At 46.2% G+C, this 17,009-nt stretch overlaps 1 protein-coding gene across 4 annotated transcripts in view; it reads left to right on the plus strand.

Annotated features, from left to right (window-relative positions):
• Positions 1 to 17,009, plus strand: part of TMEM63A (transmembrane protein 63A) — a 90,613-nt gene that overhangs the window by 20,547 nt on the left and 53,057 nt on the right. Inside the window, exon 2 of one of the 4 annotated variants that reach the window (XM_068232833.1) lies at positions 9,144 to 9,376. The exons of the other annotated variants lie outside the window; for them this stretch is intronic. The gene's annotated coding sequence lies outside the window, so the exon portion shown is untranslated. The remainder of the gene's footprint in view (positions 1 to 9,143; positions 9,377 to 17,009) is intronic. 4 annotated transcript variants of the gene reach the window in all.

Below are 17,009 nucleotides of genomic sequence, written 5' to 3' on the forward strand. Positions count from 1 at the left end.
TTGCTGCCGTTTCGACAGCAGATTTGATCACTGGGATTGAATCTGCTGCCAATTGTTCGCGCTACACGCCGAATTTCGATCCATTTTGTCCGATCCCGTCAATCGCTCCGTGCGGAAAATTACCGTCGATCGCCCGCGGGTAAGGAGCGCTAGCGGCGTTCGAGTGCCCGACGACCGACGCAATAGAGCGGCAATACATTACCTGCTCTGCCGGCACGACTACACCTGGTCACCGCTGCTCCGTGTCCGCGCTGGTATCCGGCATGCTTCAGTTCCTCCTGCCCGGCAGGAAGTTTAAACAGTAGAGGGCGCTCTACTGTTTAAACTTCCTGCCGGGCAGGAAGAAGTAAAGCATGCTGGACCTGGAGACCAGAGCGGAGACTGAGCAGCGATGACCTGGGGACTGGAGTCGAGCGGAGACTGAGCAGCGATGACCTGGGGACTGGAGTCGTGCCGGCGGAGCAGGTAATGTATGCGGGCCGGGGGAGCGGCGGCAGCACCACCACCACCACAACAGATTGTGAACGGTTTCAGGCTGAAATCGGTTCCCAATCTGTTTGCAGTAAAGGTAGCCATACGATCCCTCTCTGATCAGATTCGATCAGAGAGGGATCTATCTGTTGGTCGAATCTGATGGCAAATCGACCAGTGTATGGCTACCTTTACAGTTTCTCGTCGTTGGCCCAGAGATTGGCAGCACGTTTTTGCATTTCTGTCTGCACACAATGCAAGCAAGATAAAGTAATGTTTCTGTGTATCCTTGAATATAAAGAGCACAACTGAATGGGTCGTATTTGTTTTTTTTTTCTCTAACACAAGTGGAATATCCTGTAGAGAGGTAATTATTACACCTGGAAAGCAGGGTGGAAAGTAAATACTGGATGCATAGCAAGTGTTTAATTATGTGACTTGTCTGCGATAAGAAACCATCATTTATCTTTAAACTAGAGAGCAGTAAAACCTACAGCACAAGTCCGGACAAAATGTAAACGAAAATAGAAACTCTACACCTCCTGCTGTCAGGGCTCTATCACACCAGACAACGCGTGCAGGAGCTGTTCTCCTGCACGCATCGAATAGCCTGCGGCGTATCGTCGGTGTGATCGGAATCAGAATCGCTTTTATTTCGCCAAGCACGACTGAATCGTGCCCGGAATTGGGTTCGGCACATAGATACAGGGCATTACATAGAAACATAAGAGACATAGAACATGTTAGACATCACTTCATTCCAAAACATATACATAGCACATTTACCCCAGCCATGTGGGTTGCAGACAGAAGATCAGCCTGGAGGGGGCAGCCTAAGGGGGGAGAGAATGAGCAGCGTTTGTAGAGTTCAGCAACTTTACGGCTGAGGGGAAGAAGCTATTTTTGTGTCTCGTGGTCTTAGTGGAGATGGACCGGTACCTCAGATACCTCCGCCCCACAGGGAGCTGACTGAAAAACTGGTGGCCAGGGTGAGAGGGATCATTTGCAATCTTTAATGCTTTGGAGCGTAACCTGGCATTATAGAGGTGGTCAAGGGCAGGGAGTGTGTTCCCTATGATCCTTTCCGCTGACCTGATCACCCTCTGTAGTTTGCGTCTGTCGCTTTCGGTGGAGCCAGCATACCAGACAAGGATGGAGGAGCAGAGGACGGATTCGATAGTTGCGGTATAGAAGTTCGTCAAGAGATTGTGTGACATGCCGAACTTCTTCAGTTGGCGAAGGAAGTAGAGCCTCCGCTGAGCCTTCCTTTGGGTGAAGACAGTGTTTTCCTTCCACTTCAGGGTGTTGGAGATGGTGGTGCCCAGGAGGCGGACACAGGACACTTTTTCCACCACCGTTCCTACAATGTGCAGTGGGGGTGGAGTGGGGGCATACTTCCTAAAGTCGATGATAATCTCAACGGTTTTTGCATTGTTGAGGACCAGCTTGTTCTCCCTACACCAGTGGCAGATCCTGTCCACCTGATGGCGGTATGCCTGCTCGTCATTGTTGGAGATCAGGCCAACTATGGTGGTATCATCTGAAAATTTGATTACTTTGACAGAGTTTACTGAGGATCTGCAATTGTTCGTGTAAAGGGAGAACAGGAATGGTGACAAGACGCAGCCTTGAGGGGCCCCTGTGTTGGTGGTCCTTGGTTGCGAGGAGGTGGAGCCCAGCTTTACCACCTGAGATCTGTTTGTAAGAAAGTCTTTGATCCACAGTTGAAGAGTGGGGTGGACCCCGAGCTCAGCCAGATTCTCTTCTTGTATCTGGGGACTAATGGTGTTAAATGCCGAGCTAAAGTCAAGGAGGAGGACCCTGGCATATGAATTGGGTTTGTCAAGGTGATTGTTGACAAGCTCCAGGCAGATGTTAATGGCGTCGTCGGTCGACCTATTTGCCCTGTAAGCAAATTGATATGGGTCTAGCTGGGTTTCCGTTTTTTGTTTAAGGAGGACAGCCTTTTCAAAAGTTTTCATTATGACCGATGTGAGGGCGACAGGCCTGAAGTTGTTGAGGTCAGACGCGCCTTGCTTTTTGGGCACAGGGATGATGGTGGACCTCTTGAAGCACGCCGGTACTTTGCCACACTGTAGGGACTTGTTGAAGACAGAGGACAGGATAGGTGCAAGCTGCTGTGCGCATGTTTTCAGGCAGGCTGGCGACACCCCATCAGGGCCTGAGGCTTTCCTTGCCTTTAGCCTGGACAGGTGTAAAATGTATGATATGTAATAACTGTATGTTTTGCTTAATGTATTTTGATTCTGGTTTGTTTGTTTGTTGTGATTGGACCCTGCATTAATTGTGTTACGGGAGTCGGGTGGGGAATATACTATTGTTCTGTTGTGTGTTAGCAGACTGGCCTTGTCCTTATCACCTGATAAGGTTTGAGGTCTGTTTGTTGACAAGCTGATATACTGTCTGGTAGAGAGGGAGAGACAGTCAGTTTGGTGTGAGACAGCTAGGTGAAAGCTGTATTCTACGTTTATGGATGGAAGTTCACTTTTGTATTGATCGCAATAAAGCATTTATCTTTGGATTCCATGTCTGCTCACGGTTTATGGACAATCCTCATGTCATATCATGACAGTCGGGAATCTGCGGTGCGACGCAATCAGCGGCGGTAGCTATTAATCGAACCCGACAGGAAAATGCCGGCTCCCGTCGTTTCAACGCTCCAGGGTGCGTCGAGCCGAAACGCAGCGTCGGGTGTGAAAGGTAAAATGAAAGTCTATGGACTTTCATTTTACCTTGGTTAACGCAAAGAATTGCCTTTGCGTTGAGACGCAGGAAAAGGGCTCTGGTGTGAAAGAGCCCTCAGCATATAAAGCAAAGGTCTTTTTCCTGGGGCCAGACGCGAAGCGCAAAGGAAAAATGCACTCCTTTTTTGTGTGCTTGCTATACGTTTTTCTTCACATTTCAAAAGCTTTATTGAAAGGATCAATAACAGCAACAAGAAAAATCCACATGAGATCGGCATAGTTAAAGAACAAATGGTTACAAACAATAATTGGTAACATGTGGGAAAGCATATAGATTACATGCATATATGAAATATCCAGAAAAAACCCAGCCAAATAATAAATACTCTCAGAGTGTTAAAATAGTGAACAATCCTAAGTGAAGTAGTTATGGACCCATACTAAAAAGTATTGCCTGTCAAATGAAATTTCAGATACAACCAACGCTTTAAAGCAGGAGTGTCAAACTCAAATACAAAGTGGGCCGAAATTACACACTGGGACCTAGTCACGGGCCAACCTCAATGTCTACTGGGCACCTCCCTCCCTTATAAAGTTCATAGGTGTCTATTGGCCCCCTCCAGCCCCTATACACTTACCTGGTGTCTAGTGGTCTCCCTCCCCTATACAGTTCCCTGGTGTCTAGATGCCCCCACCATCCCCTATACAGTTCCCTAGTGTTTAGTTATTTCCCCCAACTCCCCCATATTGCTTCCATGGTGATCTAGGGCTTCACCTCCAATATAGCATCCCTGGTGGTCTAGAGTGGGCCAAACAATGGGAAATGGGAAAACCACTTGAGGGCCAAATTGAATGGCTCTGGGGCCAGATTTGTCCCACGGACCGCAGTTTGACATGTATGCCTTTAAAGGAAAGAAAGGGAAACAAAGAGAGTGAGAAGAAAAGGAAAGAAAGGAGAATAGAGAGAGTCAAGGGGAGAAGTATAGACACCATGAAAAGAGGAAGCTAGGTTGTGCCACCAACAAACCACATTTATTGCATCAAAGTTTTGTATTCATCCGAATACTTAAAGTGGACCTGAACTTTTGCACAGGACAGAAGGAAAACATAACAGAAATGAACCCTGTATGTATTTAGAGAGTTTAGCCTGTGTAATTCCCCCTCATTTGTGTCTTATCCAGGCATGGGCAAACTCGGCCCTTCAGCTGTTACGGAACTACAAGTCCCACAATGCATTTGCCTTTATGAGTCATGACTGTGGCTGTCAGACTCCTGCAATGCATTGTGGGACTTGTAGTTTCGTAACAGCTGGAGGGCCGAGTTTGCCCATGCCTGGTCTAATAACTAGTTGTAATTTGATCTCCCCCTGTGTCACATGACTGCCTATGGCAGATAAGCAGATAAGCCCATTTGAAAGTACAGGCTGTAAACAATATGTCGGCTTCCATGACTCAGGATTTGTATCAGCTGTAACAAAGAAATGTTTTTTGTTTAACCTTTTCGGGACCGCCTCTATGAGATCCTACGCCGCACTTGTGGCTGTTCTAGCCTGATGCGGCGTAGGATCTACGCCGGCCCGCAGTTTCCGCTCCCGACGCGATCGTGCGCACCCGGAGGGGGAGATTAAGCTGTCATATGACAGCCGACCTTTCCCCCGAGTGATCAGCAGCCATCGCGTATGGCTGCTGATCACATGATCACTACGATCGCCGTCGGATCGTAGTGATCAGCTTGACAGCTGCGGCGGCAGGGGGGAGAAAGAAGAGGATCCACTCACCTCCCTGCCGTTCCAGCGACGTTCGGCGCCCCCCTCCGCTCTGGCCGGCATCTCCGCTCCGTCTGACGTCAGCGCCGGGTCCCAGCGACCCGGAACTGATCGTCAGACAGAACGGAGATGCCGGCTGGAGAAGAGGGTTTCGTGCGGCTCATCGCTGGAGCCTGGAAGGTAAGTGAAGGCTGCTGGCAGAAGGGGGGGCCCAGGCCACCATGGGGGGACACAAATCCAGGCAGCCACAGACGGGATCCGGCCGCCTGACCCCCCCCCCCAAAACGCGCGCACCCCCTTCCCGCGCAAAATGCCTGGTCATTAAGGGGGGGGGGGAGGTGGCCGGTCCCGAAAAGGTTAAAGCAGGGCTGTGGAGTCGGAGCAGCTTTGGGTACCTGGAGTCGTGGGTTTCAATAAACTGAGGAGTCGGATGATTTGTGTTCCAAATCCACAGCCTTTGTAAAAATTAGACTAAGGAGTCGAGGAGTCGGAGGTTTCAATAAAATCAGAGTTGGATGATTTTTGTACCAACTCCACAGCACTGGTTTAAAGGTTATTATGTTGTTGTGCATCTTTCAGAGCAGAGAGGAGTTCATAGTTCAGGTCCACTTTAACCTCCCTGGTGTTGAATTTCCCAGGATTTCTGTGCAAAAAGTGATCCAATTAATTTTCATAACCTTTTTTCCCCTGTAACTTACCAAAATGAGTCAAGCAAGGTTCTAGTATGCAGTGCAATAGAGTATTGACGGGCAGCACGGTGGCGTAGTGGTTAGCGATGTTGTCTTGCAGTGTTGGGTCCTCGGGTTCGAATCCCAGCCAGATCAGCATCTGCAAGGAGTTTGTACGTTCTCCCCGTGTCTGCGTGGATTTCCTCCGGGCACTCCAGTTTCCTCCCACATTCCAAAAACATACACAAAAGTTAATTGGCTTCCCCCTAAAGTGAAAGTGTCCCCATTTAAAAATAAAGTGTTCACAACTGCCCCCCACCAGCAAAATATTAATGCTTACCTAACCAATTAACCCCTTGTGTCATCTATACTTAGCCTTTAGATCAGTGGACACTTGTAATGGCTGGCAACAGTTCCGAGACCCAGCACTGTACAGATACATTGCTATACTGTTGCTTAGCAATGTATCTGTACAGCACTGGGGCCCCCAGACTGTGCGCCATAGCGATTGGATCCAGTCGCTACAAACGCACAGGCTGGCGATAATGATACGCCACATTCCCTACTAGTGATGACATTTTGCATGTAGGGTATCATTTTAACCGGAATAAGATTAATAATACATTTTGAGGTGTTTTATAACTGTGGCACGTGTCATGTAAAAATTATGAAGGGTGTCAAATGCAAAAATGTGTCTCTTTTGCATTTGCACCTAATTTTTTTCCAACAAAATGCCTATAAAATTAAATAATTATTGGAAACAATATCAGAAGAAAGCCGACATTGTTCTAAAAAAAAATATGTATCTCTCTGATGACATAATTCATAAAAAAAAGTTATTGCTGTATCATTGCAACACAGCAGATTTGCCAAACAAGGCGTAAGGGGTGAAATGCAAACTGGTTAAGTATGAATGGATGCACCTGTGGGCGGTTGCTTAGTGTGTGTGGCGCAGTTGTGGGTGGAGCTCAGTGCAGGTTGCAGCTTAGTGTGGCGGTGTCTTGGAAAAAATAAGTCTGATTTACCAAATAAGAAATGTTCCAGCACTACAATGTGCACGTTATTGTGCTGTATGAAGGCAATTCCTGGAAATTGCTTATTTTTGTTTTCAGCTCAAGTCAGATAACAGAACACTGAAGTCTGCACTTTCTGTTTCTCTTCTCCTTCCGCATTGTTGGTCTGTTGACTATCACAAACTGTACTCCCTGACCTAAGTAGTTCTTGATCGACAGTGGAGGATTTATCAGACTCAGGTGATGAGTAAGGCTGGCCATACACTATCCAACTTACCGTAATAGATCAGATGTTAAGTATGATAAAGAAAATATCAATGAGAGCAGAGCTAATTGTTTTCAGTCAAAATATATGATGCCCAATACGTAATCAAAATACCATCATAAATAAAATAGCTTATTAGTTTTACAATATTAATGTACTATAAATAACTCCCTTATTGTTTGACCATTGTAACATTTTTACTCTCCCTGGTTTACTTTCTGAAATGTATCACAGGCGGCAACATCTTTAGTACTGGCAGGTCATCTCTGCAGAATGTTCATTTACTGAGAGTACTAAAGCCAGTAGAAAAGATCCAGATAGAAAAGAAGGGTCTATGCCTACAATTATTAGAGCCAGAGGATCAGCAGGACAGCCAGGCAAAGTGCATTGTTTCAGGCCGCTTTTAAACCTAAACGGTGCGGTGATCGCATGGCAGGGGAGCCTGCAGCGGCATCACCACACCACAGAAATCAGTATTTCGATGACCCACAGTGCAGCACAGGGCCATATGCATATCACTGGCTGGGCAGGAAGTACGTCACTGGGATTCCCGTTGGTCCACGCATGTGTGCTGCATCGCACCGTGCTCACCGTGCTCCCGTCGTTCACACTCACTTTGTCGCCCATTGACAGGCATTACTGCATGATCCGAGCGGTAGGCCCAGATCATGCCGTAACGCACTGCAGACTTTACTTTGAGAATGCAGCGACTTAAACTTCACGTTAAGTGTGCAAGTCTCCATAGACCTGCATGGCCAATGTGGCTGGGAAGTAGGGATGACCAATGAGATGCAAATTTTTCCCAAATTATGTCAATTTTTATGCAAATGTATGCAGTTTGAAAATGGACCAATCAATTTAAACCCAGGGTTAAATTGATTGGTCCATTTTCAAGCTGCATGTATTTGCATACATTTCCATCAGCTTGGAAAATTTTGCATATCTGTGATCATCCCTACTGGGAAGTGGAACGTGGGGCGATGCAGCGCACAAGTATGAAATCGGCCTAAAAGGAAATAAATACAGCAGCCTCCATATCCCTCTAACTTCAGTTATCCTTTAGGGCTCTTACACAGTGGGACATTGCGTTTCAGGGGACGTTAATATCGCATAACGTTCCCCTAACGCAACGCCTGGTGGTGCTAAAGGTGGACGCTACATAGAGCTGCGTTATGCGGCTCTTGGTGCACCGTTTTCATTGGATAGAACTGAGAATGATTCATATGAATCATTGCTAGCAGGCCAAGAACCGAGAATGATTCATATGAATCATTGCTAGCAGGCAGAGAACCGAGAACAATTCATATGAATCATTGCTAGCAGGCAGAGAATGATTCATATGAATCATTGCTAGCAGGAAGAGAATCGGCGTTGTAGTGCAGTGAATATTAATTAGCCATGTGGCTAGGCAAAATAGCGGACTCTCCCCTCCTCCTTTCCTGCACACATAAACAATAAAACAACATTACTGAGCATGTGCAAACAGTCTAACGCGGCTAAAACCGCGTATAACGCACAGCATGCTGCACTTTCATTGAACGTGTAGCGTTATGCTGTAACGCAACGTGGGCACTGTGAGCAGCCCATTGATTTTTCATTGCTGTGCGTTGGGCTGCGTTACAGGCTGCTCTAACATGCGCCTGTATCCTCCCACTGTGAAAGCAGCCTAAATGGGCATTATTTTTGTTGGTTGGGAATGGATGGCCACATAACAGATACAAAAATAGAGGTGTCAGTTGATTTTCAAAAAGATTCTTGCCAAAACCTGATTACAATTGATTCCCAGACACGTTGATGGCGATCATTGGCTGTATCGGGTAAACACTGGATAGTGTGTGGCTGGCTACCTTTTTAGAAAAAAAATGACAGTCCTATGTGGCTCTCAGAGAACATTCTCAAAAACTCAACCCAAAATGTGGCGAATGCTGGGTACACACCATAAGTTTTTCCTCTCGATAGATGGATTCGATAGATAATTTCCGACATGTCCGATATTCCTTCGGAACGATTCTTCGCTCAATTTCTCATAGAAGTGAATGGAAAAAGATACGAAAAACGAGCGGAAGATAAAAGAATCGAGCGGAAAAATCGATCAGGTGGAAAATCGAGCAGAAAAACGAATCGTGTGTACCCAACATTAAAGGAGAAAATGCAGGCCAGGCAGGAAGAGAGAAAACTCAAATACAAATCACTTAATCTGTATTTCAGGGTATAATGAAGCTATTTGTGGTAACGTTGATTGCTGTTGGTTCTCAGGCTGGCCATGTGAAATGCGACAATGCCCTATTTCAGTGACCGGAGATGCAGTTGACCATAGAATTACAGGAAATTCTTAGACTGTCTTCCCAGCATCAGATCACACACCCCTGTCCAGTGTGGAGACATCACAGGGAGCGTTGCTAAACAGGAAGAGGCAGTTTCACCACGCCGACAGCAGGTCCACATATCTGTGACATTTTCTGCAGGATATTGTGAGAAAAAAAGTCTTGGTAAATAGTTTTGGTTACCGTAGTTACTGTTTCCCTTCTTTATGTTTGAACAGACTTCTGAAGTGTCAGCTCTCCTTATGATTAGTGTTCATTTGTTACTTATTGCTGTGTGATACTGAAGGCAAATGTGTGCCTGATTGTGTTTATACAACATGGTACATAGTCATGTTACTGACTGTCCTCAGAGGAGCTCACAATCTAATACCTACCATAGTCCTTGTCTAATGTCCTACCATATTATTATAATGTGTTTATATAGCACTGACATCTTCTGCAGCACTTCACAGAGTACATAGTCATGTCACTGACTGTCCTCAGAGAAGCTCACAATCTAATACCTACCATAGTCCTTGTCTAATGTCCTACGATATTATTATGTGTTTATATAGCACTGACATCTTCTGCAGCACTTCAGAGTACATAGTCATGTCACTGACTATCCTCTGAGGAGCTCACAATCTAATCCTACCATAGTCATATTCTAATGTCCTACCATATTATTATTATATGTTTATGAAGCACTGCCATCTTCTGCAGCACTTTACAATCTAATCCTTCCATAGTCACAGTCTAATGTCCTTCCAAATTATTTATTTATTATTTATACAGCTCTGGCATTTTCTTCAGATTTACAGTTTACAGAGTACATAATTATGTCACTGACTGTCCTCAGAGGAGCTCGCAATCTAATGTCTGATTATTTTTTATATATTTTTCCCCCTAATGGAATAGTTATTTTTTTAAATGTATTTAATACAACATTCTTACATGAGGTAAAACTGTTAGTTGCGTGTGGTCCAGTACTGAGCTGGCCACACACCATACAATTTTTTTTTTAATATCTTTTCAATTCAAGAATTATAATCAATTTTTCTGACTGATTGTAACATTTCAAAAAATCTGACTAATGTACCACACACCTATGTTCAATTTTTCTCCAGTCATGAAAAAATGATTGAAAACGCTTAAGAAAATTGCTTGGTTGTGTATATTAATAAATTGACAATCTACCACACACCATTCAATTTTCATAAAAACTGATCAGAAAAATCAACCACTAATATAGAATAAAAATGGGAATTCTGATCAGAATTTTTTGCTCGAATTAAAAAAAACCTTTCTGATTTATGGAGGAAATCCAATCGGTTTTATCAAAATGCTGTAAAATCGGATCATTTTATTGTATCGTGTGTAGCCACCTTTAGTCATGGTGAGAATCCAAAGACATAACAACAATAGTTAGTAGAAAACAGTGAGATAAGGAAAAAGTGGGTATGACCCGATTGGGCACAAATCACAGAAGATAGTTGCAGTATCAAAAAGAGAAATATTTTATTAATCCACGAAATGTAGCATAAAAATACACAATTAAAAATGTGCCCACCCCGCACCCTCCACAGCCCCCCCCCCCCCCCCCCCGGGAAACCCAGACCCCCACCCCCACAGCAGGTCCCACTCCTGTACCTCCACTAGTGATAACATCAAAAAGGACCGGCACCGCTGTAAAGTATAGTATCAAAGCTCTTTTATTCCATCAAGTACGGCTTGGCAATACTTGATGGAATAAAAGAGCTTTGATACTATACTTTACAGCGGTGCCGGTCCTTTTTGATGTTTGGACTATTGTGGGTCTTTGTGGGCACTCAGACCTTGACCCTGGCACCCGGATACTTTACTGCTGTGGTGCTCCTTCTAGTTGCCATCCTCCACTAGTGATAACACAAAAGGAGCCAGTCTGGCCCCTATAGACAATAAATTTAGCCGTGTATCAGAGACATTAGTTGGAAGCTAAAGTTCAGCATATGCAGATTTGTGGGCAACAAGATTATAGTGACTCCATAGGGATGTCCAAATGAAGACACTTTATGCAAGTGAAGGTCCAGCAATCCTCCAGCCCGTCACAAAGAATAGGAAGCATCCAAGCACATAAGCAACATCAACATAGCGGATCTGATGATCATGCGTCAAAAGTGTTGAAGTCTGTGCAAAATGACCTGATTGAGCAGCAGCAAGAGACAAGCTAAGCACATGAGTACAATTGCCATGCAGTAGCAAAGTTGGTAAGCAGAGACTCCATGTAAGCAGATATCCATAAGCAGCATTCCAGCTCTTGGGATTGCAGGCATTTGCTTACTGCACACAGGATAGCAGCCAGCCGACAAGCACATAGCAGTGTAATTGCTGTTTCATCAGTAAGCTTACGTGCTCCAGAAAGTGTCCATGTCCGGTCAGCACTAGATGCTTTCAGGGCTCAAATGAGGTGCTGATGATCAAAAGGAGTCCAGGGACTGCATACGAGAGAGGCCAGGTCCACGTGTGGGAGGATGATGGAGGTCGGGACGCAGCACATGTGTCCTCGACCGGTTTCGCCGGACTTCCGGCTTCCACTGGAGGTATACGTCACTCCACCTCATCCCCATGATTGGATCTTAACTCCCCGCCGGGTCAACGTCACCAATGGGCCGTCTACGCCCGCTCCCACAGGCGGCCAATGCCGGGCAGGAGGGCGGGGCGGGCAGACGCGACGGCAGGCCGCCATTGCAACCCGCCGGCGCGTCCGCCGAAGCCCCACCCACCAGCCCGAACGCCGCACACGGAGCGGGCAGGGCGGATGGACTCCGCGCGAGAGAACAGTCGGGCCAAACCGGCACCATACGACCCCCAGCCACGGAGTCCACCAAGCCCCAGCCGCACCAGGCGGCACCACCAGAGGGGGCGGGCGAGGCCGGACCACGCGACAGACCAAACCGGAACAGGGAGACAAGGGCCCCACAGGTATACAATAATTATATAATTAAAGGAATCATGACGTCTGAACAAGACCATTAAATCTAAAGGATAATCAGTGATAACAAGGATGGTTGGTGGCCAATAGCAAATAAATCATAAACACATAACACACAGGGGACAAACAAAAAGGAAGGAGTCCCCCCAAAAAACGGATGCAAAAAGCACCTTCAAATAAAGAAAGTTATCATTATGGCCTATAGTGTTCGGCGGTGTATATAGTAAGGGACACCCCGTGCCGTCACAGAAGGCAGAGCGAGTGCACCAAAAAGCCAACATACGAAAAGGGTTCAATGAGAGGGACATCAGACAGGCAAAAAAGAAGCATAACTGGTGTTCTCATTCAATCCCGGAGGCAATGTTGCATCCAGGTCAAAGATCCACCTAGATTCACGCTGTAATAATAGTCTGTCCATGTCACCGCCGCGCTGAGAAGCATGAATGTGGTCCAAACCGATAAAACGCATTTTAGCAGGATTCCCTGCATGCATGGTTTTGAAATGCCTGGCCACCGGGGTGAGATTGGACGTATTTTTACTCCTTATATTCGTTACATGGTCAGAGATCCTGGCACGCAACTCCCGTTTGGTTTTATCTATGTAAAATGCACCGCAACAACAATAGTTGTTTAGGCGATGCCTTTAAAGGAGTGATCCAAGCTAGAAAAAAAAAAAAAGGATCCACTTATCTGGGGCTTCCTCCAGCCCTTGGCAGCCGTCCTGTGCCCTCGCCGCAGCTCTGGTGGCTCTGGGTCTGGTTCGCTGGCGCAGCCGACCTCGCCAGGCCGGTTTCCGGGTCATCTTCTACTGCGCTCCACTGCGTGGGTCACGTCTCTCTGACGTCATCAGGACAGTACTGTGCAGGTGCAGAACTACTGGGCACAGGATGGCTGCAAGTGCTGGAGGAAGCCCCAGGTAAGTGGATCTTTTTTTTTTTTTTCCCTAGCTTGGATGTTTTCTTTAATGACTAACTGTACAAGATTTCTTTGCAAGCTTTCGAAACTTTAAGTTTCTTCTTCAGGCATGTTTCAGAACTGAATCAGAACCATAAACCGTTGCAATTTTTTGTGGGATAAAAAAAGTACCTTAGCACTTGATGAAAATAAATGTAAACAGAGAATGAGAACTAAAAGTAACTAACATAGCTCAAAGAAGTGCTGGCTAATTTGGGCACCCGGTACATTTGATGCCGAGGGTTAAGGTTAATGGACAACTGAAGTGAGAAGAATATGGAGGCTGCCATATTTATTTCCTTTTAAACAATACCAGTTGCCTGGCAGCCCTGCTGATCTATTTGGCTGCAGTAGTGTCTGAATCACACCAGAAACAAGCATGCTGCTAATCTTGTCAGATCTGACAATAATGTCAGAAACACCTGATCTGCTGCATGCTTGTCTATAGCTAAACGTATTATGCTGGATACACACGGTGCATTCGCGCACTCGATTTTCCCGTCGATTCCCGTCGATTCGTTTATTTCCAACATGTCCGATTTGGATTTCGATGGATCGTTAGGTCGATTCGCATGCAAAGTATGCCGAATCGACCTAACGATCCATCGAAATCCAAATCTGACATGTTGGAAATAAACGAATCGACGGGAAAATCGAGTGCGCAAACGCACCGTGTGTATCCAGCATTAGAGGCAGAGGATCAGCAGGATAGCCAGGCAACTGGTATTGTTTAAAAGGAAATGTATATGGCAGCCCCATAGCCATCTTGCTACAGTGTAAAATTAAAAACATCCCCTTGGGGTACTTGCCTCTGGAGGGAGAAGCCTCTGGATCCTAATGAGGCTTCCCCTGTCCTCTGTTCCAGCGTTGGCAGCCCCTGAACGGCGGAGAGGTAAATATTTACCTACCATAATCCAGCGCAGGCGCAGTAACAGCTTTCCGCTTGGGCTCAGGCAGAAATAGAGGAGCCCGATAGGGTCCACTACGGCACGGCGACCCTGTGTGAGAGTAGGGAGAGGTTAGGTCCTAGTCAGATATCAGAATAGGATACTAAATATTGGTAAATGTACTGATTTAACAAGGTACAGGCTTTTTCCTGCACCTTTTAGGGCTCGTTTCCACTGTTTCGACGCGATTTCGTCGGCATTCCGACGCTTGTAAAAACGCATGCGGATGCGTTTCCGCACGCGTTTTTACCAGCGATTTCGCGTGCGATTTCGCATGGCAGGGTGCCATGCGAAATTAACCATGACACTGCCAGGGCAAAATAACATTGAAAAAGGTGCGAAATCGCGGGTAAAAACGCATGTAACAAACGCATGCGTTTTTACTATTAAATACATTAGCGGCGATTCGCACGGATTCCCGACGCAGGCGAATTCGGTGGGTCCCGTCGTGCAGATTTGGCCCGCAGCCAAATCGCTCCCGCACGCCGCACATATGGAAACAGCCCTGGCCACTTCAGTGTAACAAGCGAATCCGCATCTCGTCGCCGCATGCGAATTCGCTATGGTGGAAACGAGCCCTTATATTTTTTGGGGTAAACCCTGCTCCCAAATTAGCTTGTGACGCTTTTAAATGTACGCTTTGAGGCTCCCTGCACACGATTCTGATTTTTAATCGTTACTGCATGCTGCGTTTTTTCCTCCGTTTTTTCTGATGATTGTATTCAGGGAAAATCGGAATTGCAAATCGGAAACGGAATCGCAAAACGGATTTGCAGTGTGCAGAGAGCCTGAAATGTATTTTAGGTTTGCCTTTTATCATGTAGTTTATCTGTGGCAGGGTCATGTGACCGGCTTATCTGTGACACGGTCATGTGACCAGCTGTGTGGCGACACATGACTCTGCTCTTTTCTCATTATCAGCAGGTTGTGGCTTGTCGTTACATCAGAAGTCACGTCTCAATGATCACAACAATTCCCAGGCTGTAATTTATAACGTTGGCCTTCTAATTTAGGGGTTTCAATAGAGCTACACATAAAGAATGACATTGATACTAACAATGGATGAGTTGTCATCGATCTGGATGAAAGCGCAGAACTATTAAAGCTGAGTAATTGCGAATACTTTCTGGTTTAAGAAGATGGATTTATATTTAGCGTAGCTTTGTTAGTAGTAGTTAAAGAGGACCTCCAGAGTAAATGAGAAAACCCGGCAGCCTGCAAGTAAAGCAAAAACATATTTACCCGAGAAGTCTTGTCCCGCAATACCCTCCCGAAGTTCCTGCATCATCCGGCGCCTGGCCCCGCCTCCTCTCTCTGCAGAGAAAACCGCCAAGATATTTACTACAGTAAATAGCGTGGCGTTTTTCTCTGCGGAGAAAAACTTTTACTTGCAGGCTGACGGATTTTCTTATTTACTCTGGAAGTCCTCTAAAGGGACCCTGAGCATTAAAAATAACCAAAATCAGTACTCACCCGCGGCTTTCTCCAGCCTACCGTAGGTCGGGAGGTCCCCCAGCGTCCTCCTGGCTCCTCTCCCGGTCCCGCTGCAGAATACACCACCGGCGACACCCGGGCCGAGTGTCGGGCTGACACTTCCTTATCGGTGACGCTACACGTCATCACGACGGCCGCTATGTGTCACCATGGCAGCCGGCGTGACAGTACAGTGCATGCACGGTTTTCTAACTCTAAACCGCGCATGCGCAGTACAGTCAGGCCGGCCACCGTGATGACGCGTAGCAGCCACCATGATGACTTGAGCCTGCGCAGTATAGCGCGCCGACAGCGATCGACTATTTCCGCCTATCTCCAAGAGTCGATACTGGGCCTGCACTGGAGCCGGGAAGGTAAATATTTACATCAACGCTGTTCGGAGGGCCAGAGCGAGACCGCCGTGGGACACAGGAGGATAGGGGAAGCCTCGATAGGATCTGGAGGCTTCCCCCACCCGAGGTGAGTACCCCTCCAGGGGAACTTTTTTAGTTACAGGTTTTCTTTAAAAGTGCTTGTACAGTGTTAGCATATGTGAGCGTTCTCATATAAGCGATATAATTATATCTAATCGCAAACGCAGCTCCTTCATCATTTCCAGAGCGTTTGTGAATCAATGGAAAGTATAGCAAAGTCGCTAAGCGCTTGAAAAAGCACTTTGAAAAGCGATTTGCTGAGCGCCTTAATGAATAAATGCATTGTATTAATTTCCAGGGCAAAGAGTTCACTTCCTGATTGACATCAGGAACTGAACAAAGCATCGCTACACAAGAGCACTTAGAAAAGCGCTTTTCTAAGCGAAACTCGCTCTGAAAGCTCTTAGAAAAGCACTTACCAAATAGCTCAGCGCTTGCGATTTGTGCTGGCGATTTATAATGTGAACAAGACCTCAGGAGGCTCGGTTCACAATAAAGCGGATCCGAGATGAAAAACTAACTATAACAAGTAACTTGTCTATACATCTTATCTCAAGTTTAGATAGTTTACACAGCAAATCTAGCTGCAAACCGCTTCAACAGTATATGATTATTTCTTCCTGTGATACGACAGCAGCCATGTTCTGTTTGTCACATTATATGCAGGCAAGCTGATCTGCATCTCCAGCCCTCAGCCTGTGAAAACCTAATTCTCCCTCCTCCCCTCTGCCTCTGAAATCTCTGGCTAGTAACACCTCCTCCTGCCCAGACTGAGCTCCCATAAGCCCTTGCTACTGTCTGAAAATGCCTTGGCACTCTGAAAAGCTGTGGGCGAGGCTTGTTTAGTTTATAGGGAATTAGAGTATTAAAACAAAAACAAAAAACTATTTGGCTTGAGGAATGCTCTATAAACTATATGAAAGGGACACAATTATGCAACGGGTAAAAGTTTATCTCTGATCTACTATAAGCTGGATCATTGATCACGGCCCATTCGGAGCGGACGGTGCAGTGTCCGCCCTGATGATGTTTGGTTTCCG

This window comes from Hyperolius riggenbachi, chromosome 4 (genome assembly GCF_040937935.1).
Source record: "Hyperolius riggenbachi isolate aHypRig1 chromosome 4, aHypRig1.pri, whole genome shotgun sequence".
NCBI classification, from domain to species: domain Eukaryota; kingdom Metazoa; phylum Chordata; class Amphibia; order Anura; family Hyperoliidae; genus Hyperolius; species Hyperolius riggenbachi.